This window comes from Saccopteryx leptura, unplaced genomic scaffold (genome assembly GCF_036850995.1).
Source record: "Saccopteryx leptura isolate mSacLep1 unplaced genomic scaffold, mSacLep1_pri_phased_curated manual_scaffold_36, whole genome shotgun sequence".
In the NCBI taxonomy this organism is placed as follows: Eukaryota; Metazoa; Chordata; class Mammalia; order Chiroptera; family Emballonuridae; genus Saccopteryx; species Saccopteryx leptura.
Window position 1 is genome coordinate 1 of NW_027095718.1, and position 27,251 is coordinate 27,251.

Genomic DNA, 27,251 nt, shown 5'->3' on the forward strand with positions numbered 1-27,251 from the left:
TAGCCTTTTCATGTAATAGAGTAAAGAAACATTCCTTTCTTCTTGCTTATTTGATCTGCAGATAGTGATACACTCTGAGAAGAATAGAGGTAGAACTTAACTAGTGTTTAAATATAATAAATAAGTAATATTTGACTAGACAATAGTATCTTAGGTAAGGTATAATAAAATGGCCCATTGTGTGGCCTAGGATGAAAGCGCAGTCAGCAAGAAAAGAGTGTTTTACTAAGAGAATTGTCTTTTGACTAAAGGCAATTGCTAGGCTTTCTCAATGAGATGTTCTCATAAGATTTACATACATTCCAAAATTCTTTAATAATGAGAGAAATATAGAGAAATCCATAGAAGTAATAACAATTAATGTCTTATGTTGCTACTAGGCTATCTTGCAAGTGCACTCTGTATATCTTTGGGTGAAAGCTATTCTTAATGTTCTGTCAATTTCTTTATAGGCAAGCCTTTTAGAATCTTGTGAGAAAAAGTAGGACACTGCTTAAACTCAAAGCCATTTATCTGAGCAAAACGGTTGTCCATTGTCAGTCCTTAATAATCTCGTCTGCTAATCTCTCTCTGCCCCTTAACTCACAACAGCAGTAAAGTTAGTTAACTTTTAGTACTAATACTCTAAAAGCTTTTACCGATGTTGTTATCACTATTCAAGTTATTTTGTATTTTGAATGATTTGCTACCTGGTTTGTAATTTAATAGATATACAATTAACTGTTATCCAGAAACATGTAAACATAGTGAAACAGAAGCAATGATTAATACCATGTAATTGTAACTGTGTGTGTGTGTATAAAAAAGGAGCTGTACTAGCATTTGGCAGAGATGCCTGGCAGTAAATGCTAACTAGAGAATAAAGAGAAAGAAAAGAATTCGGCTTTCTCACTTGATTTTCGCCAATACCGTCTCCTCCTGTGGGACCCCTGGATCCCCCCCCCGGCCTGGACCCCAGCATGAGACAAGGAAACACCAATGACAGAAACTGATATAGTACCTTGGACACCAGAGTTTATAAGTTATGCCCTAGAACTGTAGCTTCTCATGGGCCCCACACTGAAATTCGGATATGAGGCTACAGGAAAGGGACCTCAGACCCTGAATGCAAAACAGAAAACAGATTTGGCCACAGACCCTGGAGATCTGTAACCAAGACCCCATGACGAAATTTCAGACATGGAACTAAGTGCCTGAGCCCACTTGCTGCATGACAGGTGCAGGAGCTGAATCTGATACTTACAATGCAAACAGAGCCTGGACTCTATAAAGAAAATCTCAAAGCTCCCTAAGTCAAACAGGAAGCTAAAATATATATTTCACTACCAGTGTAAATGTAGAAGAGAGAAACATAACTCACAGCACTACCACATTGTACCATAACCCCCAAAAATAAACTGAGAAACTGACAGAGGAAACAGAAATAATGCTTACCCTTACCTGACACATGTCCATGATCTCAGCTGCACACAACTCTCCAGGAGTTAGTGCCCAACCATTCATATCACAGACCAACTCATCAACACTGTGGGCAATAAAATTTAAAAATATCCTCATACCTTGAAAGTTCTAGCAGCTGGGCTAATAATCAGGTGAAATAATGAGATGGACAAGAGATATTCAACATATAACACATGCTGAAGGGAAATTTACATTCCCAAGAATATAGGACAATGAGGTTATATTGCATATATAGGACATTTCAAAAACCTTACTAGGCCTGACATGTGGTGGCACAGTGGATAAAGCATCAACGTAGAAATGCTGAGGTCTCCGATTCAAAACCCTGGGCATGCCTGGTCAAGGCACATATGAGAGTTGATGCTTCCAGCTTCTCCCCCCTTCTCTCTTTCTGTTTCTCCTCTCTCTCTCTCTCTCTCTCTTTCTCTCTCTCTCTTTCTCTCCCTCTCCTCTCTGAAATGAATAAATTAAAAAAAATAAAAACCTTACTAACAGCATTTTAGATTTTTGGGGATAAAATTATGAATTGATTATAGAGAAATGTGAGGAGACAAAAAGAAAGGGAGAAAAAGTAGGAAGCATCACCTCAGAGTACTTGCCTTCCATGTGTGCATTTACTGGGCAACCCTAGAGTTTTAAACCAGCCACCTCAATGTTTCAAATCGATACTCTATTTACTATGCCACCACAGGTTAGGCCAGAATCTTGGATTCTTTTTTTTTTAACTTTTTTTTTTTAGTGACAGAGAGAGTCAGAAAGAGGGACAGACAGGGACAGACAGACAGGAATGGAGAGAGATGAGAAGCATCAATTATCAGTTTTTTCATTGTGACACCTTAGTTGTTCGTTGATTGCTTTCTCATATGTGCCTTCAGCAGAGCAAGTGACCCCTTGCTTGAGACAGTGACCTTGGGTCCAAGCTGGTGAGCTTTGCTCAAATTAGATGAGCCTGTGCTCAAGCTGGCAACCTCAGGGTCTCAAACCTGGGTCCTCTGCATCCCAGTTCAACACTTTATCCACTGTGCCACTGCCTATTCAGGCCAGAATCTTGGATTCTTAAAGATGACATGGACAAGCCCTGGCCAGTTGGCTAAGAAGTAGAATGTTGACTGGGCATGTGAAAGTCCTGGATTCAATTCCTGCTCAAGACACTCAGGAGAATTGAGCATCTGCTTCTCCACTTTTTCCCTTCTCCTTCCTCCTGTCTCTTCTCCTCTTGAAGCCTAGGCTCCATTGGAGCAAAGGTGGCCTGGCTTCTGAGGACAGCTCCATGGCCTCCACCTAAGGTGCTAGAATGGCTCTGGTTGCAGCTGAGCAACAACCCAGATGAGCAGAGCATTGGACCCCAGTGAACATGCTGGGTGGATCCCAGTTGGGAATATGCAGGGTCTATCTCTCTGCCTCCCCCTGCTTCTCACTTCATAAAAAAAACAGTGACACAGATAACATACAGCTAATTTGAAAACATGTGACAAACCTGACAGAATGCTTTTTTTTGGGAAACAAAAAACCTATTAAACTCAAGAAATAAGGTAAGGTGTCAACAAGCTGTTCCTTGGAGTCTTCATGTTAACAAAAAGGTGATTGTACTTAAGGACTTTTTAAAAATACCATGGGCACAGAGTGACAACAGAGTAGCACACTTCAAACATATTGAAAAGGGACCACAAAGGAACAGAAAGCAATATCCAACAAGCTTTCAGTTTTGAAAAAATATAAAATGTGTTTGACTTTTAGGGCCATTAACCTAAAATAAAGGTTGAGAGAGAGACAGAGAGGGACAGGCAGGCAGAAAGACAGAGAGACAAAAAGAATCAATTTATCATTGCAGCCTGTCCAGGAGGTGGTGGAGTGGATAGAGCATCAGATTGGGATGCAGAGGACCCAGGATCGAGACCCTGAGGTCGCCAGCTTGAGCATGGGCTCATCTGGTTTGAGCAAAATGCCCACCAGCTTGAACCCAAGGTCCCTGGCTCCAGCAAGGGGTTACTCAGTCTGCTGAAAGCCCACGGTCAAGGCACATATGAGAAAGCATATGAGAAAGCAATCAATGAACAACTAAGGTGTTGCAACGTGCAATGAAAAACTGATTGATGCATCTCATCTCTCTCCATTCCTGTCTGTCTGTCCCTGTCTATCCCTCTCTCTGACTCCCTCTCTATCTCTGTAAAAAAAATTATCATTGCAGCACCTTAGTTGTTCATTGACTGATCTTTTTTCTCATATGGGCCTTTACTGGGGCCTTGACATCAAAGCAAGTGGCCCCTGGCTCAAGCTATTGACCTTGGGCTTCAAGCCAGTGACCTTTGTGCTCAAGCCAGCAACCATTGGGTCATGTCTATGATTCCACGCTCAAGCCAGTAACCCTGCACTCAAGCTGATGAGCTCCTGCTCAAGCCAGATGAGCCTGCACTCAAGCTGGGGACTTCAAGGTTTGAAACCTGGGTCCTCTGCATTTTAGTACGGTGCTCTATCCACTGTGCCACTGCCTAGTCAGGCTAAAAATATTAATAAAATAAACACACGAGCTCCTTATGCTTTAAGGAATACGTGACATTATCTAAATAACCCCAAACACATCACAATTGGAAATATAAAATAACTTCAAATGAATGATTAAAATACTACATTAAAAAAGCCTATGGGGCACTGGCCATGTAGCTCAGTGCATAAGGCATTGTACCAAACACCAAGGTGACAGGTGTGAGCCCCATTGTTGTCACTTAAAAGGAACAACCAATGAGCACCTAACTAAATGGAACAACTAAGTGAAGAAATGAGCATGCTTCTCTCTCTCTCTCTCTCTCTCTCAAATCAATGAAATAATTAAAATCCTAGGAAAAATTGAGTAATAAATCTGCAATGTGCCTCACACTTTTCACTCAGGAGAAAAGCAGAAGAAATGGCAAACAAACAAACAAATTAACAAAAAGCCCTGATATCTGTTAGGACCATGTTTGTATTTTTGGGCAGGGACAAATTTCCTTTCTTGCTGTAAAGCATCTCAGGTCTGTAACTCCCAGAGTGTTCCTCCCACATTTGACTCCCATGCTACCTCTCCTACAATGGAACCATTTTTCTCTTGCTTCCCCAAAACACTTGGTGGCAGTGCCTTGGGGAAACCCCTCCCAAACCTGAACCAGAGGGCTGAAGGGACAATGGACTTCTTAGGGCACAATGGTTTCCTCTAATGTACCATCAAGCCTATGAATACTGGAGCCTTCTGTCAGATTAGATTAAATGGAACCCTGAGGCTTCTCCCTGGAGCACTCATTCCAATTTCCATAAAATAATGTAAAACTCTCTTCTCTCTGTTTCCCCGTCCATATCTACATTCCTGACAACACAAACACAACAAATATAACTGAATAAGCATAAGAATCCAGAAAACTGCCTGACCAGGTGGTGGCACAGCAGATAGAGTATCAGACTGGGATGCAGAGGAAACAGGTTCGAGACCTTGAGGTCGCCAGCTTGAGTGTGGGCTTATCTGGTTTGAGCAAAACCACACAGTTTGGACCCAAGGTTGCTGCTTCGAGCAAGGGGTTACTCAGTCTGCTGAAGGCCCACGGTCAAGGCACATATGAGAAAGCAATCAATGAACAACTAAGGTGTCACAACAACAACAACAACAAAAAAAACTGATGAGAATCCAGAAAATTTTAGCTCACCGGTATCAAGGTAAAGAATGTTACAATAATATAATGTTATACTTATTAAATACATAGAAATATGAAACTATAGAAGATATATATTAAAAAGCTAATAAGGTAAGTAATAAGCTATACCCAATGTGTGGGATCTAATCTAGTGTACAGGGATGTGATAAGCAAAACCATGCCCTTAGCTCAGGGCCCAGTTAATGTGTGTGTGAAATTATATATAGATAAAAAGAGCTCTCTGCAAGGAACTTCCTAAATGTGGCTTAATGTGACAATTCTGCTAGATTAACAAAAAAAAAAGCTTCTGTAAGAAAATTCTCAAAAGTGGCTTTATGTGATAATCCAGAGATTAACACGTCTTTAGAAGGTGTATGACACAAAGGTACTAAAGACAATGGGTCCTCAGCTGCAGTTAGTCGAACAGACTCCAACACTGAATGTGGAGTGTCCTGCTGGGGCGCCGCTCTAAACAAGACCAGCTAGATAAGCACACTGATGGATGCCCCAGTAAGCTGTACACAGGTATGCCATATGATCTGTGAGTAATGACTGCCTGTTTGATTCTCATAATTAACTTTTGTGTTGGTCATGTCTCTCCTCTGGTGGTGATTGGTCTCAGTACCAATAATTAGAATCCACATAGCCACCTCAAGAGTAGTCTCAAAGAGGCTCCCAGCCTTGCTGTTAAGCAGAAGTGTCACACTTCACAGGGAAGTCAAATCAGGGATCCCTGATCTACGTAAAGCTTGGGATCTACTGTGACAGGGGAGTACATCTCAAGGAAGCCAGCGTCTCTCTGAGGAGGACGTGGACAAAAAAAGGGCCACATGCTGAACCTGACAAGCTCTGGGGAGGCTTGCATAGCAGCCTTACAAACTCACCTAAAATAACCACACAGGATGGTCTGAAATTAAAACTTTCTAACTAAAAGCAAGCAGTTTGTGAAGGGTAGTCATGTATAGAGAGGTATTTTTCTCTAACAAAGGTCAAAGGCTTACTTTATGTGAGCCTGTCTGTTGTATTTTGCATCTACAATAATGTACCTGATAATGGCACCAGAGAAAACTCAGGTCCAAGAGGCCTTCTCAGGTGAGAATGAATTCAGGCAGAAAATAGATTGCAGTGTTCAAGCAAAGCAAGCAATTTCTTAAGCAAAGCTGTGCACTTTGAACAAGACACGAATGGGGAAATCAACTCGTCTAAGCACCACTACCTGTTGGGATCTTAGAGATCATATACTTTTTAACTTCCAAGGTTGACTTTCACTGATACTCTGACTAACATACAGTATTTCAAGGCCGTTTGGATATTTGGTGATTTTGTTCTGGCAGACAATGTGACGGCTGACCCCGTCTTCCTTCAGTGGATGAGATAAAACCCCCTATGTTTTCCTCCCCTTTTCCTGCCCTGATGCCTGTCTATCCTATCTAACAATAGCATGTCTTTGAAATATAAGGGTAATTTTTTCTGCATTCTTGAGAGCAAGCATATCAGCAGAGCAGAAGCCAGCCACCCCCATTGTTGTTATTATCATGGTCCTTGTTAGCTATCCCTTTCCTGCCCACATAAAAGAAATTTCAGTATATACATTTTTACTTTTCATCAGTGCCACAGATTTCTAACTTTTGCACTCTTGTTCTCAGCCTCCCTAATCTATCACAAATCAATTTCATGTAACTCCCATTTTCAACTTTGATTCTGATGTACAAAATGTAAGAATCCAGAAAAGACCAGAGTAACAGGCTTTATTGAAAGGAAGAAAGAAACTGTTCCAGGCACTTTTCCAGGGAGAAGGGCACTGGTACCAGACTACGATGTGAATTTTATAGGGCTTGGGAGAGCCTTGAACAAGTATTAAGTCAGAAGTTCTAGTATGTTCCCTTCTGTGGTTTTACAATTTTGGCTTCATGGAATGCTTTTTCTTGAGGTGTTTGGCCAGCATCCTGGAACTCTTCTGCCTCAGCGTCAATTGTCCAGTAACTCAGGGTGAGGTCAGGTAGCCAGGCAGAATAACTAAATGCAGTTGGAAGTTTTAGTAAATTCATATATCTGTCATTTCTCAACTCTATGGTAAAATAAAAAGGAAAAGAGGTGTGGGGAAGAAAAGTGTATGAGGTTCAAAAAGGAGGTTTCTCTCAGACTGACTTATCTTCTGGAGCTACTTCTTGCTCTAGTTAGAAGCCTCCTTCATGTACCTCTCCCTGGGGCAGTTGGAGTATGGGTTGTAAAAGCATTTGATTGAAGGTAATTCTGGAGATTTCTCCTATTTGGGCCTGCAGAACTTGATAAAAAAAGGGAGGGGCAAGCAGTAAAATTAGGCAAAAATTAGGATAATTGGTGCTAGCATCAAGAACTAGGATTTTTTTTTACTATTGTTTAAAGTAGGGATTAATTTATAGGTTTGCTGATATAGAATTTTAGATTTTTTTTGTTTTGTGAAGGCAAGTTTTAGGGTTGTTGTGTAGGGTTGGTAAATTTTTTCAATTTTCTGATTGGTGCATGTCTGCATGCGGTTCTGTGGAAAGTAGTGAACCAACATAAGAGGCAGGGTCCAAAATTTAGAAATATGGGAGAATGGCTGGACCAATAAAAAGCAACAGTCAAGATGCCCAGTTTGTGTGAAACCACTGATTCCATGACTTGGTTTGTTTATTATGAATTCACTGGGATTTAGAGAGCGAGAGATAGAGTGTGAGGGAAAAAGACAAGGTCAGTGACCAATCCCCCTGCCCCTACACCTATTTTTACAGAAATTCTTAAATCAACAAAAGGAGGAATCACCAATATAGTACCGTTGTTTTGTTTTTAGATTGATGGGTAGTGTACTAGGAATTGGAAGAGACTCTTGTGGTGGGATTAGGTTGATAATTTGAATGAGATAGATTAGGATACAGGTTTCTGTCTAATTAGTAGAAAGACACACATAGGTGTTGGTCCCACACAAGTAGAAAGTTTCTGATTGGGTGAGGCAGGCTGAGAGGTGAATAGAGAATAGAAAGAAAGGGGTCAGTTTTGTTTCTCTGTTTCTGAGCTTCAGATGGTCAGGGTGGAGGAAAAAGTCATCCTAATAAGTGGGGAGGGTAGAGGATTGTTAGCTAGGGTGACTGATTAAACATTCTTTGAAAACCAGTTTTTTGACTGTACAAATTATTTTTTCTTGGTACAAATCTCCTACAACCTGCACAGACCTTCTACAATTTACATAAACCTTCAACTTTCATGCACTTTCTTATCCAGAAATAACTGGCCTTCATAACAACTTGCTTTTCCTTTTTCTTTCAAAAGTATTTCCATACCTTATACCTTCTATTATCAAAACCATACAATTCCTTTCTAGTCAGAACTCTTGATTTAAAAATCTTTAATGCCCAGTGACAATTAAGTTGACTTTCTTTTTATTCTAGTTTCCCTTTTCCCAAAGCCTGACTAAAAGAGTCCTTAGTTTTTTTCATATATTTGCCATATGTAGACCAACCAGCTTCCGGTTTGTGATTGGAGTAATGCAAGCCGTTTTTCTACATTAGCAGCAGTGGGAGTTGTCAGGATCATGGTGTGTGGAACTGTCCACGTGAATGTCAGTCCTTGTGTGATGTAATGCTGGAAGCGCCTCTTGGACAGTCTTTGAACAGCCTGCTGAGTAACCTGTAAATCCTGCAAGTAGTTAGGGAAAGGGTGGTTACATTTGTATACTTTGCAGCTACAGTTTAACTTCTAGTGACTACTGCTTCTAGCTGGAATTAGCAGCGGGTCCCAGCTAAAATAGGCATGGATCCATGAGACAAGAGGAATAAAGGAGATACTATATATTAAATAAAACAACAAAACCAGACTGTCAATACCCACAGTAAAGATCTTTAAGGAACAAAGAAAACTCAAATATTTAGGCAAGGCATAGTAGATGACCCTTGTGTTTACAAAAAAAATGAGATCACTTTATCTGCTACTTGGAAGAAATACATAAGGCTCATGAACAACATCCTTGTGCCTTCAGTGGTAATTCCCAGCATGCTGGAAAAGGTCAGGTCGTAGGTAGCTGGAGCAGGGCCAGAAGAGGCTGAACCCTCCCTCCATGAAACAAGGGGGCACCTTACCTTTTAGAGTACCTCTTCCACAGCAAATATGTGTCCCATGTTGGGGCCAGGAAGCTAGGCAGGCTTCAGTTCAATGACCTTTCTTTCCACTCTTGAAGCAGAATCCTGATGGAATCCTATGAAGCCCTTTAGGGCACTGGAGCCTTTAACATTTTATGCCAAAAGATGGTATTTTCTGAAAACTTTTGGGACTTATTTGCCTTTTCTATAACTTTCTTGGCCATTATAGATCTCAAAAGCCATCCTCAGATGATCTTACTGAGGGGCTTGACTAAGAGAGCAAAATTGAGAATTTAGTGTCTAAAGAAGCCTATTACAATGAGGAAAAAAAAAGATTTGATTTGCAGTGGTAGCTGGTTGGAGACTACAAAAAGTCTGAGTTTGATCTAAGGTGTGACTGCAGGTGGTGGGGGTATTGCAGGGAAAGTCCATGGGTATGAGTAAGCCTTGACTTAAAAGGTGGGTTATTATTGGTTAAGGCCTAAGAAACAGACACAGTTACACATTAAACAAAGACTTCACATATAAATTATAAATTAAGAAATTTAAATGAGCACGCTTTACTTGTTTCAATTAAAATTATACTAGAGATACTTTCTGACAAAGAGACAACCAGATTACTTCTTCACACAGCTTAATAAAAACTCTACCTTTTTAATTTTTTTGAGTTGGAAAGGAATTCTCAGCATAAAGGAGAGGAAGAGAGAAAGCAGAAAAATGGACAGCATGAACAGCTGGATGGAAAGAAGGAGTGTCAGAATTTGCAGGAGGAAATAGAGGAGATTAAAGTGCTGGTGGTGGTGCCACATAGTCAGAGGAGTCAAAAAGATTTAGAGTTCTGAGGAGAGGGGAGAGGACGAGGGGGAGAAAGGCATAGGTGCCTGTGGGGAGGGGGAATGGGTAAGATACATCCAAAGCTGATGGGGAGAGGGAAGAGACAGCCAAAGCCCTTGGGGTGAGGATGTGTAAGATACAGCCAAAGTCAGTGCGGAAGGGAAAATGGGTCAAACAGGAAAAAGAGACAGAGCCACCCATCTGTAAGAAGAGAGGAAGGGTTTAAGAACACAGTGGAGAAAGGAGTGGCCCCTGGCCAGAAGAGGAGGTGAAAGAGAGATTGGTATTTGCAAGTGAATAAGAAAAAGGATTTTGCAAAAAGAGGTGGCTTTCTGGAGGGAAGAGACTCCATTTTCAGAGGTCTGCAGAGAGACCAGAGAAAAGTCCCCAAAGGGTGTCTCCCCCTGGTGTCAGGCAGGAGGGGGAGAGTGTTGGGAGTCCATAGCAAAGGAAAGATTAGGAGCACAGGTTTTAGGTGAGGTTCTTTGCCAAAAATGGCCTGCATGTAGAACATGTGGCACAGAGATTAAGGACAGGAGTGAAGGGAGAAGAAACCTGCATGTAAGGAAGTTCTGAGGCCTTCCCAGTTTGGTGGCAGAAATTGTCAAGATCTCTTAGAATATTGTAATTGAATGTCCCATTTTCAGGCCAATGGGTCATTGTCTAATTTGTATTGGGGCCATGCTCTGTTACAGAAAAAAAATGAGGTTTTCTTGGCTTAAGGTCAGTGAGGCCCAACTTAGTGAGGTTTTTATGAGACATCCTAGAGAAGTCTGGTCAGAAGGCTTAAATCTGAAGAGCCCATAGTGAAGACAGGTGAGCAAGAGGGGGCATCACCCTTTTTTCACTGTCCCAAGAGAAGAAAATCTTTTGTGTGGGGAGTCTTTCCTGATAGAGGTTGTCACCACCTGTCAGGGAGCTCCAAGAGAGAGAGAGTGGAGAGGTTTGGCTAGGCACCTAGTCTTTCTAAGCAGTCTACTGAGAGTGCAAGTCAATCCTCTTAAAAGCTGAGGCATATCAGAGAAAACCATCTGATCAGAGAAAATTTCTGTGGAAAAAATAAACTGACCATGGAAAAGGAAAAAAGAAAACTTTTTACTTTCTGGTTCAGCAAGAGTTTGGGACACAGTCAGATTTTTGACCAATCAACATTTTATTACATGTCCTAAAAGAATCAGGGAGTAAGCCTGGGATGAGCTGCCACTACCCATTGCTTCTCTGATTGTAAGTTTGGATGGCAAAGAGGGACCATCCAGAAAATCAGTATCCCGTCCTGGGTTTCTGCACCAAATATAAGAACTATTGGAGTCTGAAAAGACCAGAGTAACTGGCTTTATTGAAAGAAAGAGAGGAAGGCCACTGTGCACTACTCCGGGGAGAAGGGAACTGGTACAGACTATGAGGTGAATTTTATAGGGTTTTGGAAGAGCCTTGAGCAAGTACTGAGTCAGAAGTTCTGGTATGTTTCCTTCCGCGTTTTAGAATTTTGGCTTCCTGGAACTCTTCTGCCTCGAGGCGACTGTCCAGTATGTAAGGGTGAGGTCAGGAAGCCAGGTGAAAGAACCAAAGGACAGTTGGAAGATCTGGTAAATTCATATATCTATCACAAAATATGGGGCAAAATGCCATTTTCCATATCACTTTTTCAATCCGCTGAGACTTTAATTACTAGAAAGTGTCATGAGTTTGGCTAAAATAAACTCATAAATATTCTACAGGTCTGGACATTGCTTAACTTGACAAGGGATTCTGATTGGGGGGGAGGCTTTCTCTCCTCACTAAACATCTCCAGGGAGAAGTTGCCCTTTATGAAAGAAGAAACACTCTACAGAGAGACGCCCCTAATTCGATCACCAAATCCAAAAATGAAGACCCCCTCCAGGGAGTTACCCTCCCTCCAGGGAGGAAGCTCCTAGGAGAGGCTGCAGCTCCTTTCCAGGGACTGACCCCACCACAGATAAGTGTCCTTTCCTCGAAGTCCAGGCCCTGTTCCGTCCCCACCTCACAATGCCTCCACTCCTCACTGTCTACCCTGCCCTGCAGTGTCCACCTGCCTCTTCATTGCATTGCCGTCCACCCTGCCCCCGTGCAGCTTCATGACATTTGCCCCACTTCTGCCACCCTTGCCCCTCGCAATTCATGAAATGCCCAGTCCCATGTCCTGCCCCACACCAATTTGTGCATTACACAAATGCAGGCCCCTAGCTGGTCCTGCCCTCCACAGCCATGCCCAGTCCCCTGCCCCACGCAGTCCTTGCCTTATGTTGTTCACCCTACCCCACCCTGTCTGCACCTCAGGCCATCCGTGTGCCTCATTTACCTACCTCTCATCATTTCCGCCCCATGTCATGCTTAAAACAGAAGAGTGCAAAGAAACTGAAAGTGAATATGGGGAAAGATACATCAGTGATGCAGAAGTAGGTTGACAGTTTTTGCCTACATGCACCCAGATAGCAGCAGAGGAAAAAACTTTCTGGTGATTTTTACCTAAATGTTATTCTCAAGATGCACATGAAGTGGCAGCAGAGAAGCTCGCTTGTAAACATTTACAGAAATCATACTGCATGTTCTTTCAAGCAAGTTTCAAAAACCTTCAAACCATAAAAATAATATAAAGCAGTTTTCTTGTCATTACACTTAGTCGAGAAATCAGTAATAGAAACTAACTAGAAAACCCTTACTTTTTTAAGTAATAAATTTACTCTTAGATAACTGCCCTTCAAAATCAACAATTCAAGCTAAAAATACTTTTAAATTAATGAAAATTAAAACTACATAAGAAAACCTATGGCAAAATGTAGTGATGAATATATTTTAGGGGAAAAAACTGGAAAATACACACCTTTTTCACCCATATTAAGAACCAAGATAGTAAATTAAATCCAGAGAAAGTCAAAAAAGGAAATGTTCACAAAGACATTTCAAGGGTGTATACCATATTTCCCCATGTATAAGACTGATCCTTTTTGAAAAATTTGGGTTCTAAAAGTGGGTGCAACTTATAGAGTGCTTGCAGGTTTTTTATTTGCATTTCCTGCTTATTCACATTTGTTATCTTTTTCTCAAAATTTGGGCCCCAAAATTAAGATGTCTTATACATGGAGGCATCTTATACATGGGGAAATATGGTACTTTACAACCTTACCAGTTTTTTTTCCTTTTGGGGTGAAATTTTGAAAAATATAATTCATTCCTCTATACTATTTAAGCTGCAACAACAACAAAAAGCCATTGTCATTTTTTTTCTTTTTTTAAAAATTTTAATAATTAATGTTAGAGAGAGGAAGGGAGAGACAGACAGACAGACAGTCAGAAACATCAATCTGTTTCTGTATGTGCCCTGAACAAGACCAAACCTATGACATTAGTGTATGGGGGTGATGCTCTAACCTACTCAGCTCTCTGGTGAGAGCAAGTCATTGTCTTTTGGGAGGAAAAAAGTACTAGAGAAAAGCTGAGGTAATTAAAAAATAAAATAATAATCTAGTCTGCTGTGGTGACAACACCAGAAGTCTTTTCTTTGCTCTTAACAGTCAAGGGCATAAACACTATTTGTAATTGTTTAGCACAGAGTGGCCCCTTTCCTAACATGTACTTTTTCTTGTGCCATGGCCGCAGTCCAGACTGAGAGACCCCCTAAGCTGGGGGCATCCAGAAGTTATCCGAGCCAAGGTCACCACTTACAAGCTTGGTTCTTTTGGTCACAGAACACCTCCCAGGTATTTGTTTTATTACTTGTAAATTTTCTCAGTTTTATAGACAAGAACACGTATTGCTAAAGGACTGAGACTTAGGCCTCAGCTTAGCCTTCTGAGAAACTGAGATACTGGACCTCTCCACGATCAATCAAAACTGGGACCAAAGACATTGCACAGCTAAATCCAGTGCTTGTAACAACTGATAATTATATTATTTTTGTATATTTTTTATTCCCTCTGTTTACACCATGACAGCATAGTATTCATAGAGACAAAAGTGTGTCTGTCTCATTCACTATAGACAACCAGTGTCAAGCACAGTGCCCAGCACATAACAAAATTACAATAAGTATTTATTGGATAAGAAAATAAATACTCATTTGTATATGTAAGGATGAGACAGCACTCAAACACCAGATGTGCAGGCTTTATTTAAGGAGAAAGACCTGCCAGGGCACTTCTTGGAAAAAGGTCCCCCAGAACAAACTGAGGTCAAACTTTACAGGGTTTTGGATAGCCTTGAGCAAGGGGGTGCTGGTATGTTTGGCTTGCTGGAACACTCCTCTTTAGGTGATTGACCAGCTTCCTAGAATTCCATTGTCCCAGAGGTGATTGTCTGATAATTAAGAGTGGGGTCAGGCAGCCAAGTGGAACAGCAAAAGGGCAGTTGTAATTCATGTATCTATCAGTGTGTGTATGTGTGTGTATATATATATACACACACAGATATACATAGATATACACAAAAGACAGACACACATTGACACAGAGAGGTATGCTCATGTGAAATTCATATCTATGCACACAGATGTACATAAACCCATTCTACCTTGGTACATATAGACAAAGAAATATTATAGGTACACAGAGACTATGGGATGAAAATGTCATATTAACAATAAATATCTCTATATGAGAAATTTGGGTTTTTTTGTTTTTCTTATAATTTTTTCTACCATTTCTGCAATAAGAATACATTTTTATAATAAAAAATTGTTAAAATTCAATAAAGTTGACAAATCAAAGCACATCATACTTTATAATTAATTAAAGAGATTTAAATTAAAAAAGTTAAAAAGACAGAAGTAAAAATAGTAGAATGGGAAGTCATTGAGTTCACGGACATGAGTTCTAGCACAGTGCCTGGTATATGATGGGCACTTTCAAAGGCTTTATGAAAGCAAGGCATGAAGAAAAGAAGAAAAACAAGATGAAAAGAAGGGTAATAGAGAATCCAGGGAGGGAAAGAGGAAGAGAAGAAGAAATAAAGAGAAAAACAAATCATAGCTAAAGAGAAAAAATAGGGAAGGAAAGAGAGAGATTCATTACAATTATACACATTCACATTCTTTGAGATCCCAAGTTTACAATCAAAGTTCTCCACATTTACGAAGCATTCAGAAAATATTTTTAGAGCATTAAAGAATACATGGAACTTACTAGCTTCACAAAGTTGAATTTCTTGGACTCCTGAAATTCCTAGATTTAATAAAAGTAATCAAGAGAGGACTAAAAAAAATGTGCCTCATTGTTTACCTGCAGGTCTACCTGTAGAATGATAGCAAATGTCATAAATTGGCACTGTCATTCACGCAAGTCAGTGCTTATGGAATGAACAGAATGCTGGAGCTAGAGGAGATTTTGGCACCACGGAGTGATCTGATTCTATTATTTTATAAATAGGGAACAAGAAGCCAAGAGATAAAAGGTTACTTATGCAAGACTTCCGGTTTCTGGTCCTACAAGTAAGAGGTTTGGCAGTTATCCTGCCCATTGTCACAGGAGAAAATGTTGTAAGGTACAAAAAGCTACAGAATTAATATATATTAATATTTTAGGAAGCTTAAAGAACATTTTATTAATAAGCGCTAGGTGTGCAGAGAGATTTTTTTAAATGATCTTTGTACTTGTGTGATTAGCATCATAACAGGATGGCGAATAGCACTGTATTGTAAATGCAGAGGGGAGGAGATTTGGACTCTCTGACCTTCCTGCACACCTATAAAGAAGCAAGTGAATAGCTAGCCAGGTGTAGAAAGAGAAAAATTAAAGTAAACCTTTCCTTATATTAATGGGCCATTTACAGGCATTTTTCCTCATGGAAACTACCTATCCTCTTCTAAAAGCATGTAGGTAATGTATGTATCTTTGGACAAAGGAATAGTAAATGAACACTAGAAAATATAGGGATATCTTTTAATATGTAAAGTGACATATTTACCATTGTGTTGCCTTGTAAGTTTTAATGTGTAGAAGCTTCTTTTTATGAATCCTATACACAAATGTTATAAACTTGCTAATGAATTGTGTCCCATTCTCCCCCTCATCCTTAACCTAAGCAAAGGTTATAAGCTTATGCTGAAATGTCAGGCTTTTTTCATGCACATGTATAATTAAGGGTATATAACCAGCCCTAATAATATTATAGATGCACACAATTTGGGACTGCTGCCCCATGTAAGCTATATGCAGCCGACATACTTAAGAAATTTTCTACTTTAATAAAACTCCTCAAAATTTATCTGGATTTGGTGTCTCTATGAAAACCCACGGAATTGTGGATTGGATACTTTACAACATTTTGCTCCCACGCAAGGCCAAGGGTGTTTCACATCACCTGGTAGAGGCACCTCAAATAGGCTGGCCTCTCCAAAAGGCTGCCCATTCCTGCTTGAATCTCAAAGAGAGGAACCACCTGAAGTGTTCTCTGGGCTCCTGATTTTTTTTGTGGGGTCTGGACAGTTCTCCTGTAGACACCTCTTGGTTCCCAAATTCGACAATTTGGATAATTTGGCAGAGAACTTGAGGAGGTTGGTGAAACAACTCTTTTTGCTTTACTGAATTTTCTGACTTTCCTCTGAACTGTTGCTTTAGCTTTTCTGTTTTGCACTAGAAGTAGGTAGAGTGGATTTGAGGACTTTACTGAATTGTGACTTCGGAGATGTAGAACTCAGTGGAGTAGGTAGGGCCTTCAAAATTACTTTGGTGTTTTAACTAGTTTATATTCTTTCTGTGTTTGGAGTACAGTGAAATATATTAGATGTGGTCATATGTTCGCAGTACACTCTCCAAGACCACAATGTCAGTGGGGAGATTTAGTGGTCCTACTTTGGGTTTTGCTGGGAAACATCTGGTTATAATCTGGATGGATGATTGTTGGGGATTGGTTCCTGCTTTAAGCTCTTGGGGATATCAGCTGGTACTTTACATGGACATTAATGAGAACCGAGTGAATCAGGTCCACCAGTTCTGCAGCAGGCCTTCAGAGACATCAGTTTTTTTAAGAGAGGTATTAGTAGAACTTCATCCTGCCCAGGACTTCTGGAGGTATCTAGTTGGTCTCTAAGTAAAATGCCAAAAGTGGGAACAATTATTTCTATCTCTGGGAGGACATGGAGGAGGTTGAGTCCATCCGAGATTAGTCAGTCTTGCATTGCACTGAATCAGTGGAGGCTGAACTAACCTGGATTGATCTCGCTCTGATCTTCCAGAGACTTCTCTGTGTTTGTTGAGATCTTAGTCTTTCTTTTCCTTACATTTGTCTAAAATTCCTGACATTAATTCTAAAGTTTTTGCGGCCTGCATACCACAAAAAAAAGAGTAAAGTCCTGAGAGGCCACGAGGGGGAGCCCTTCTCTCGTTTATGAAGGTGTGCTGTTTTTGTGTGTGTGTGAGTGTGTGCAAGTCTTTTGTTTAATGTCTATAATGTCTAAATGTATTTGTTTTAAGGCCTGGTTTAGGTCTTTTGTGTCAAAATTGGAAGCTTCTGACTAAAATGCAATCTTAAGTGGTGAATCGTTGTTCTCTTTTTGTTCTCAAATTAGCTTCAGGGCACCCTGTTAGCTTTCTCCTCTGAAGGAAATAATTCTCTTCTGTTGGCTTCTTCCCCTTGTCTTTTGTAATAATTAATACCTCTATAGTCAAACACCCTTTACTCTGGGTGCTAGTTAATTAACTGTCTTATCTTTTTTTTGTTTTATTAGTGCACTAATTTCTGGATCTTCTGAAGAAGTTTTAATTCTGTAATTGGTGGCCTTGGCTATTAAATATAAAAGAAAGGGCCAGTTCACAGAAGACCCAATTAGGTTATCTTTTAAAGCACTTTCAAGAAGCTTATGAAGACAACTGTGAATATAAAATTAAATGTGTCCAAGAAAAGGCTTCACATTCTCTGTGAATCAGAATGGCCCAGTTTCACAGTTGAATGGCCATTGATTGGCCCGCAGATGGTAAAGGCAGTCTGGAATATAGTAACTGGAATCCAGGCTGTCCCAATCAGTTTCCATATATTAATCAATGGCTAAATTTAACAATAAATCCAACTCAATGGATAAATCCTTGCTCCATACAAAGAGGGTTTCGACACCTTCGTAGTCAAGCCAGATTTGAGTGTGAAACAGGATAAAAATAAATAAAGCAATAGTAGCAGCACTTCAAGAGACAAAACACTTTTAAGAATGAGGGAACCCCAAAGGAGCAAAATAGAGAAGAAAAATTTGAGAAAGAAAAAACTCACAAGAAAAGCATCAATGCACTTATTGTAAGGAAGAGGGCCCTTGGAAAAATAAATTTTATTCATATTACAAGCAGCCAATGGGGAAGAAAGAAAAGCAAAGCCCACAAATTGAATTGTGTTTATCCAGACTCTAGAGCCAAAAGACTAGCAAATAGGCAGTTTAGAGTAATAGAAAATGCAAGCAGGGATGCGTTGTGTGTGGAAAGATGGAGTGGGGATGCAGCTATGGAGAGGCGAACATAGACATGCCTCCTCCACCCCTAGCTGTGCTCCTGCCCTCACCACCACAGTGCACCCAGGCAGAAGGCCGAACAACAACAGGCGAGCCCCAACGCCGCCTCCACACGCATGGTTAGGCTAGGGTTTAGCTTGCTCTGTGCGTAGTAATGGGGAAAGTCAATAAAGTAAGTGTAAGGTGAATAATAATATAGGAATGAAAACTAGTTTCAAATATCCACCTACTGACCAAAAGAGGTTTTGCCCATTTGAAAAATATAGGGTGGGAATAGTATTTAAAATCAGAACTTTGCAACAACAACAACAACAAAATAGAACTTTGCTTCAAAAAATGTTAAAGGAAGAAAAATCATTTAGAATTTAAACCAAAGGTGTGAACCTTGCTAGTTAATTTGCAGTTTCTTAAATTAAATTGCAGCTCCAAAAGAAGTAATAAAACCAAGAGTAATACAATTATAGGGAATAAAATTATTAGAAATAACCTTTCCTTGGGTTGGGATAGTAGTTTGTTGCCTCCACTGGTGTAAAAAATTAGAGAAAAATTCCAACCCTCTCCCACAGGGCCAAGGAGATGGTGGAGTCTCTCCAAGTCTCAGTTACGTAGAAGGCATGGAGTTCATAAGGGAGATCCACTGAATTAGCCAAAGTAGTAAAAATTTTAAAAAGAATTTTTAGGGAATTGAGGAAAAAATTAGAAAACTCATATAGGCTAAAGCAGCCCACTGTTACAAATTTATAAAAATTGTATTTCTAATTGCTGCATTTTTTGTAATAATTAAAACTAAACAGCTTCCCAGGGGAGGAAATGAAAGTTGGCTTGGTTTTTGGAAATGCTGGGTCCAAACTCCTGCCTATTCATGCCAGCTCTTGAATGGAAATCGTGTCCCTAATCCCACAGAAGTAGAAGGGAACGGGAGCCCTGAGAAAGATGAGCGCCACTTTGGGAATGAGCCGGAGCCTCGCCGCTGCTGCCATTCTGTGCTTGGCCACGCTAGGGTTGATTCAGCCCTCAGGTTGTGCAAAGAGGGGCAGGCATGTCGGATGCTCCTCCTTTTCTCCTCTCCTAAGAACCCTGGTTGGCAAACTGCCATTCGCAAAGAGCTCGCAGGCCACGTAGGCCGTTATGTCCTCTTAAGGATAGTTCTTGAATGAAGAGCCAAGTGTGGGCGCTGCCTCAATTCATAAGGTGCCTACATATATAATTCTAATTTAAAACTTGGCTCTTAAATGAAAATTTAGCTATTGTACTGTTAGTAATTGGCGCTATTAACTAATGGTTTTCCAACCACTAGGTTAGGAGTGCTGACTTATTGTTTCCCTCCTATTTTTTTGAAAAAAGTATTTCCGTGTTAAAATTATGTTATTTCAAAGACCTTTTGTTAATTTTATTTGCTGTTTTATAGCCTTGTCATACTGAGATCTTAGTTTAGTATTAGAAGTTGTTAATAATGTCTTTTTTATGTAATATTTAGTTTATCATTATTTTACAACAATATTGTTCAATGTTAAGTAATATAAGGAAAGCAGTCCTACCCTACAACTCCTGTGAATCTATTTTATCATGCTCTTTCTTTGAAATTTCTTTTGAATGCTAATGTACTGAGTTATTCAGCAATGAAGAGACTCTGGAATCCTAAAGGAGAAAACAAAACTTGTTTCTCCTGATTTTATCCAGCTAATAACTCTGCTTTTGCTTTTTGCAAGAGTTTTTATAGACAGAAAAGGGCCCTAAAGTCCCTCAGTGAGATCTTCTGAGCATGGCTTTTAAGGTCTATAATGACCAATAAAGGAGACAGAAAGGGCAAGTGGAGACCAAAAGAGATCAGGAAAATACAGCTTCTGGCATATCCTTAAAGGCTCCAATGTCTCAAAGGGGCTTCATAGGATTTCATCAGGGCCCCTGCTTCAAAATCGGAAAGGTAGGTCATTGAGCTGAGGCCTGCCAAGGCTTCTCAGCCCCACCAGTATACATACCTCTGCTGAGAGAAAACGGGACATGAGAAGGTAAGCTGCACCTTTGCACAATGGAGGGAGGGTTCGTCTCTTGCAACCCTAATCCAGCTACCTGTGACCTGACTTTAACCAGCCTACTCGTACTTACCATTGACGGCTAAAATGTGCCCAAGGCTATGGCCCCATCTCACAACACCCTTTACAGTCCTAAGGTACTTCTTCCAAGTAGTAGGTAAAACAGATCTCATTTCTTGTAAACACGAGGGACATTTACTATGCCTTGCCTGAATAGTTAAGTTTTATTTATCCCTCGAAGATCTCTACTGTGGGTATTAACAGTCTAATTTCTGTTACTTTGTTTAATGTATAGTGTCTCCTTTATTCCTCTTTTCTCAATGCACCATGCCTATTGTAGGCTGGGACCTGCTCCTAATTCCAGCTAGAAACATTATTATTAGGACTTAGACTCTAGCTGCAAAGTGTAGAAATGTGACTACAGTTCCAGTGCCTGGTATACTTTTCCTGAATATGAATGACTCATGCTATTTAGGACATTTCTGACTAAAATATAAATTAGGTTCATTTGTAAATAATATGAATCAACAATGGTGCCAACATAGATTCAATGAAATTACATTAACATGTTAAGAACATTTGTGATTGTAACTATTTTATTTTGGATCCTGTTATATTAGTTAAAACTTTGCTTTGTTTAATAATCTAATAGGCTTTGGTCATTTTTATTGTATTAAGATGCTTGTTATAGTATTTGTTAACATTACCTATTTGAATTTTATTGTTTATTTTATATTTTTCCAGTCTGTCTCAAAATCGGGACATAGGAATTCAAATAGATAGAAAGATGCCACCCAAAACCAGTAGGGTCTTGGGATCCTTATTGCCAAAGGTTTATTCAAAACCAATTAGAGAAAGATTTTACCAACAGAAAATAAATTTTTCCAGGTAAACATTTAGAAATACACTTTAATAAAATAATTGACAATTGTTAGGAAATTGCTATATATGGTTCTTTTCAGATTTAGCTTGCCATTTCTAATATTGGACCTGCATTTGTATCTACAGTCTCAAAGCTAGTAGACAAGAAACCGAATATAAATTAGGAACTAATTTGAAGTTACATTGTGCCCACAGGTACCTAAAGGTTCAGGGCAAATAAAATGTATAAATCAAGTAGTAAAAGAAATGTAACCACTCTTTCCTTAACTACTTGCAATATTTACAGGTTACTCAGCAAACTGTTCTAAAGACTGTTCAAGAAGTGCTTCCAGAATTACCAGGAGATCAAGTACATCATTCAAGGACTGACTCTCACGAGGATGGGTCCAGACCACCGTGATCCTGACCACTCCCACTGCTGCTAAGGTACAAGGATGGCATGCTCTACTTCAACCACAAACCAAATGCTGGTTGGTTTACGTATGGTGAATGCATGAAGAAACTTACTAAGGACTTTCTTTTAATTAGACTTTGGGAAAAGGGAAACTAGGGTAAAAAAAATCAACTTAATTTTCATTAAAGGTGAAAGAGTTCTGACGAAAAGTAAATTGTTATAAAAGCCAATTAATTTTATGTAAGTTGCAAAAGGTTTGTACAATTTTTAGAAAATCAATCAGTATTTATTGTTTCTTTAGTGAACTGTATTGTTATTAATGCTGTTTGTTAAATATCTATTACATGTTATAAGTTAATATCTTCTACACAACAGCTTCATGCTCTTTTGTAAATTAAGTAAATTATTCGACTCAGGAAATATAAACAGTACGGATTGTTTTAAGGTACCAAAAGCTACAGTATTAATAGTAATATTTTTAAAAGCTTGAATATTTTATTAATTTGAGCTATGCATTAAGAGAGATTTTGTAAATGATCTTTGTAGTTGTGTGATTAGCATCATACCAGAATGACCAATAGCATTGTATTGTAAATGCAGAGGGTAGGAGATTTGGATTCTCTGACCTCACCCCACATTTATAAGGAAGCAAGTCAATAGCTAGCGAGGTATAGGAACAGAGAAATTAAAATAAACCTTATATTAATGGGACATTTACAGGCATTTGTCCCCATAAAAACTACCTCTTCCCTCCTGAAAGCAAGTAGTTAATGTATGTATCTTTAAACAAAAGATAACAAATGAACACTAGAAAATATAGGAATATCTTTTATTATATAAAGTGACATTTTTACCATTGTGTTGCCTTGTAAGTTTTAATGTGTAAAAGCATCTCTTTATGAATCCTATAGACAGATGTTATAAACTTGCTAATGAATTGTTCCTATCTCCACCTTCATCCTTTCCCAAACCTATATAGGAGAAAACAAAGGTTATAAGCTTATGCCATGATGTCAGGCTTTTTCCCCACCCATGTACAATTAAGAGTATATAACCAGTCCTGAGAATATTATAGATGCACACAATTTGCATCTGCTGCTCTGTGTAAGCTATATGTGGTTGACATATTTAATAAATTTCCTCCTTTAAAGACCTGTGGTGTGCAGTGGATAAAGTGTTGACCTGGAAATGCTGAGGTCACCGGTTCAAAACACTGGGCTTGCCTGGTCAAGGAACATATGGGAGTTGATACTTCCTGCTCCTCCCTCCCCCTTCTCTCTCTCTCTCTCTCTCTCACTCTCTCTCCTCTCTAAAAATAAAAAAAAATTCCTCCTTTAAAAAAACTCTTTAATATTTATCTGAACTTGGTGTCTCTATGAAAACCTGCAGAATTGTGGATTGAGTACTTTAAAAACAAAAAAGCTAAATAAGGTGAAAATAAACTCCTCCTCCTGGATCCAACAAATAGTTAAAGTCAGAGAAAACCAATGTCTCAAAAATTGTATAAACATTTGAATATGAAAATATAAGTGTATCAGTGCAGAAACCTGTTGCTGCAGCCAATATAACACTTTATTTAAGAACTCTCCAGTGGGTCCAAGATGGTGGCATTTGTCTACACTGAGCTTCCACCTGTTGTAAGATACCAAAAGCTACAAAATTAATATTAATATTTTAGGAAGCTTAAAAAACATTTCATTAATTTGGGCTAGGCATACAGAGAGATTTTGTAAATGATCTTTGTACTTATGTGATTAGCATAAAACCAAGATGGCTGATGGCATTATGTTGTAAATGGAAAGGGGAAGGAGACTTGGATTATCTGACCTTCTCACACACCTATGGGAAATGAGTAAATAGCTAGCCAGGTGCAGAAAGAGAAGAAATTAAAATAACCTTTTCTTATTATTAACAGGCCCATTGCTACAGGCATTGTCCTCATGGAAACTACTTTCTCCCCTCCTGAAAGCCATGTAGTTAATATCTGTATCTCCAAACAAAGGAATAACAATGAACATTAAAAATTATAGGAATGTCTTTTATTATGTAAATTAACTGTTCCCTTCTAAATTTTAATATGTAAAAATATCTTTTTGTAAACCCTGTAGAGTAGACGAATGTTATAAACTTGCTAAAAAATTGTGTCCCATCCACCCTTCATCCTTTTCCGATACTTGTGTAGGTTATAACAAAGCTTATACCATGATGCATATTCAACCACAATAGTGTCATTGTGTATTGTAAGGAGTGCTGAGGACTAGGTGTTATCTGTAAGCACTGACTAGAAAGACCGGAATCACGTGAGCACCTACAATGCACAGCCCTTCACCGGAACAAAGATGGACTCAGCCCAAAAGTGAGTGCTCAAAACAGACCCTAATCTGCATAGAACAACAAGAAGTCTAAACTAGAATACAAACAGCAAGTCATTTTAAATCCTAATTCTGAAATACAATTTCTTTCTTTAAATATCTCCATAGATACTCAAAACCAAACCTGAACAACAACAAACACAAAACCTCCCATCTTGCCATGATTACAATCGACTGCCCTGCAGTGATGAGGCACCAAAAACAATCAGGAGTCGAGGAACATCTCACATGTTATGAGACTGAATCACTCGGGGACAGAACCAGACTAAGCATCTCACCATTGCTGCTTATCTTCATTACACAGAAATCACTTTCATACCTGTGTACAATCACTTCCAATTCTTCATCTTACTTCATTAGATTCCAGAATTTACGCTCTAAAAAATTCCTCCTCAAAAATGAAGACTTTGACCATAGTGTATATTCCCCAAACACCCTACGTGAAGCACGGGTAATGGCTAACCATACTTAGGGTTACTACCACAGCATGCATCCCAGACCTACACTTATTTCAAATGCTAAGATGGATGGTGCTATTTTACTGACTCATCTGTGTACTTTAACTCACAAAACTATTTTTGCCAACTCCTGGCATGACTTTACTTCAACTCTTACCTTTCAAACTCTGACAACATTCACATGACATACACCTACATCAATCTACTGATCACGACTACATACTAGCTTATGGACCTGAATGACTCATGGCACTCACATAACATTTATCACAAACAAAAAATTTTTATACACTAGAGGAGAAATAACAGTCAAACATATGTATCCACTTATATAAAAAGTATCTTGAGTGAATAATATATTTCTTTAGACCCGATTAACAGTAAAACAGGTAAAATACCTGGAAATCTGCTTCACAAGAACAGCGATGATCTATACTAATGAAATAATAAAATGCTACCCAAAGACACGGTATTTTCATGCTCTTTAATAATAATTACGAGAGATGACGTCACAGTGATGGCGCGGTAGGAAGCGATACCGAAAATCTCCCCATAAACTCAACAAGTTCTTCAACCAGAAACAGAAAAACCTATCCTTGGAGTCTTCAGATGCTTCACAACACACCCGAAGGTAGGATCGGGCGAAAGATGGCGTAAATATATGGTCAAAACCCGGGGGAAATAAGGAGTAAGAAATGCTCCGCCTTCCTCTCTAATCCAAACAGGATGGCTTTCACTGAGAACTGAGAATATAGAAAAAACTAAGGCGGGGCATAGGGAGTAAATAGGTCCAGACTGCAGTACAAACAGCCAAACCAGGCTGTGGCACGGAGATCCAAGCCGTGGAAAAACCAGGGCAATTCAGCTAAACACGCGCCGCCAAACCCAGACAAAGAAAGACAAGCGGGACAGCCATTTTCCCCATCTCCTGGCTGGCGCGCACGGGGTTAGTGGGCAAGAGATTCCCACCGAACACTTCAGGGTGGGCGCAGCCCGTCTAACCCACAGAGAAGCAGAGTCAGAGGCCTCTGTGAGGGCAAAAAGCAGCATCTCCTAGGAGCCCCAGCACCCTGAGGGGACCGGGCATGGGGAGGGAGCTGGAGCCAACTCCAAAGGCGAAACTTTTCTGTGAGGGAGGAGGGATTTCTCCGTCCCGCCTGAGACTCAGAATCGGGTCAGCGCCCACGCACGGAGAGTGTGCAGGAGATTTCTCCGAACTCCTCAGGGGTGGGCGCCCGTGTTTTCCCTCAGAGGAGCAGAGTCAGAGGCCAGTATGCGGGCCAGGAGCGGAAGCCCCAGTGCCTTGGGAAAGCCGCACGGGGACAGAGCGAAAGCCAATTCCAACCCAGTAACTTTTCTGTGTGGGAGGAGGGCTTTCTCGGAGTGAAAGACTTCCCGGCTGAGACTCAGAATCGGGTCAACGCCCACGCACGGAGAGTATGCAGGAGATTACTCCAAACTCCTCAGGGGTGGGCGCCCGTGTTTTCCCTCAGAGGAGCAGAATCAGAGGTCTGCGAGCGGGCCAGGAGTGGAAGCCCCAGCGCCTTGGGAAAGCCGCACGGGGCCAGAGCGAAAGCCAATTCCAAACCAGTAACTTTTCTGTGTGGGAGGAGGACTTTCTCAGAGTGAAAGACGTCCCGTCTGAGACTCAGAATCAGGGTCAGCGCCCACGCACGGAGAGTGTGCAGGAGATTCCTCCGAACTCCTCAGGGGTGGGCGCCCATGTTTTCCCTCAGAAGAGCAGAGTCAGAGGTCTGTGAGCGGGCCAGGAACAGAATCTCAGGCAGCACTAGCCCCCTGGGAAAGCCGCACGGGGATAGAGCGAAAGCCAATTCCAAAGCTCGATCTTTTCTGTGTGGGTAGGGATTTCACTCGAAGTATGACCTGTCTGGTCTGACATCCTGGTGGGTGCGCACGGAGAGTGGGCAAGAGATTCCACCAAACGCCTCAGGAGTGGGCACTCGAGTTATCCCACAGAGGGGCAGAACCAGAGGTCTGTGAATGGGTGGAAAGCCCGCCTGATTATGCTAGCAGCTCTGACTGACTGAGCCTTACTCAGAGCCCTGTGCTGAGTGGGAATAGAGTGGGGAGTTGCCCGCTCTTTGAGACTCTTACTATCCAGGCAGAGGCAGCAGCAACCCCATAGCTGGATTACCAGGCTTCTAATTGTGGAAGGAAAAGACTAGAAGAGAGGCTCCAGGAACACTCTCACAGTGAGAGATCCTCTCACTGTTGGAGCCTATAAACACTAATAAGCCTCGACTGCCAACGAGACTGAAGCCCAATACATGACATCACCATAGAGAATTACCAACTGCAAACCTCTTCCAGAGCGTGCCACAGGGGCAGAACCCGGGGTACAAAGTCACCGACCAGAAAGACAGAAAAGAAAAAGCAAGACGACAACCTCTCAAAATCAAGAATAATCTGCAGACTTTATAACCTATCCCATTTTATTATATTTGTTCGTCTGTGTCTCTTTTCTTTATACTTGATTTCTTTTTTTTATTCCAATTTGGTCATTTAATTCTCTTTCAGTCTTACTCTCGCCTCTCTTTGAACTACACTACCCATAAGTGTTACATCTCCCATTATCTTTTCTTTCCTTCTCCTTCCTC